The sequence below is a fragment of the Schistocerca americana genome, chromosome X (genome assembly GCF_021461395.2).
Source record: "Schistocerca americana isolate TAMUIC-IGC-003095 chromosome X, iqSchAmer2.1, whole genome shotgun sequence".
NCBI classification, from domain to species: Eukaryota; Metazoa; Arthropoda; class Insecta; order Orthoptera; family Acrididae; genus Schistocerca; species Schistocerca americana.
Genome location: NC_060130.1, coordinates 932,436,735 through 932,438,810, shown reverse-complemented (window position 1 = coordinate 932,438,810; position 2,076 = coordinate 932,436,735).

Genomic DNA, 2,076 nt, shown 5'->3' with positions numbered 1-2,076 from the left:
ATTATTGCATTAGATGAGGTTTATAAAAACCATGATACTGTTTATGGAGATTACAGAGATTTAGATAAAAGACATGAAGCAGATAAAGATCATCAGTTATTTTCAAAACGAATGTATTCCAATGATTCTTCAATTGATGAAAAAATAGCTTCATCTGCAATTAGAGGAATAATGTATGGAAAACAAAAAATAGTAATTGGTACAAATGTTTATGATAATTGATTTGGTTTATAAAAAAGTTATTATAGATTCTTTAATCTATGTAAATGAATATTTTCAATTGATTATACTTTGATACCACATGGTGGAATAAAACTAATATTGATTAAAGTTAACTCGAAAAATGAAGAAATTATGCAGTATTCATCAATATCTAAACGATGCACAAAAAAGAACAGATAAAAAACTGGTGGAAATATGCATATAGCATTAAGTATATGTGCTGTAAAAAGTTGTTATAGGCGGATTTTCACCTTTATTATCAGCTCTATTATATTTGATGGCTACAGCAATTGAAAATGCCGTTATAAACAAGAAAAGAAACTGATAAAGAATTAGAAGAACAAAAAAGACATGATTTAGTAATGGAAAGAAAGAAACTGGAATAAAAATGTTAAAAATGTTTCAAAGAAATCATCACAAAATCTGTTTATCCTTAATCTAATTTTTACATAGTGAAATCTTTAAATAATTGAAAATTGAATATCCAGAAATGGCATACGTATATTACTAACTGATGTTCAGAAAGAAAGAGAGATGAGAAAATATTTAAAACAAGGAGAAAGAGGGATCATGATTAACACAACACAAATGGGTTTTATCCTTTATAATTGGCAGCCCTTTCATATTAAGCTACTATTGATTATTAGGTGGCAGAGCACCTGCTGTGGCAAATTCTATTACAAAAAAGGAGAAACGCGATAAATAAGTGGAACAAGAAAAATTGCGTTATCAAGCAATGGAAAAAGGTGTTCAAGTTTAAAAAACAACATTCCATAAAACGAATATTATGCATTATAATGCATGAAATAATTTTGACATAGAAAATCTTGCTAAGAAATTAATAATTTATCAATTTCATTAGGTCTTCGCAATTGATAAATTACCAAACAATCCAAAAGATATCGGATGTGGAATAGTTAATTTAGATAAATGTATTCATGGTGGCATTTATCAGTTTGTTACAACAGAACAAAAACGGTTTTTGATTCATTTGGTGGCAACATACCAAAAGAGTAGTTACCCATTTGAAAAAATAACTATACTATGGCTTAGACAGAATAGAAAAGTTATCTGTGACATTTTTGTGCATTTGTGCTAACACTTTTGTCACATAATTTAAAATTCAAGAACATTTTAAACCTAATAAATTGACTTTATGGAAATAAGACAAGTGAAGAAAAGTACTGCAAAAATGACAACTCGAAATTTAGAAAATATCAATGTTGAAATTGATAATGTTCAACCACATAAAATTAAAGAATTCTGAAAAGAATGGCACAATATTTTTAAAGTCATTAGTGGGTATATTGATCTTAAAGAAGGAAGATTAGCGGATACCAAAATCCACCAATCGGTTATGACACATTACTAATTTAAACTTAGAAAATGAATTAAATAATAGTTTCTGCACTCAGTCCCTATGGACAGTCTTGGTGCAAAACCTGAGTACTTTAGTATTTTAACACAACTCAATAATTATGTTGCCACAACACATCTGAAGAAAGAATTAATCAGAGTTATAAGTACAACAATATCACTATAACGTTTCTGAAGTAAAACTTCCATGTTGTATACCTGGAATTTTTAATTAAAAGAAAAAAAACAAGAATTTAATTTCATAAATTTTCCAAACCAAACAATGTCATTTGCCTGTATCTAAAAACAAATTCTTATTTTCCCATTTTAAAAATTTTCAAATCTAGTAAATATTATTCTTCAGAAATGAGAACTACCAAAACTCATTTCCCAACATTGCAAAAAGCAAATTATCATTTTCTCATTTAAAAATATTCAAATCTAAAATTTTTTAACATTTATTAATAAAAACCACAAACCTTAAATCTCAAAGGTGCA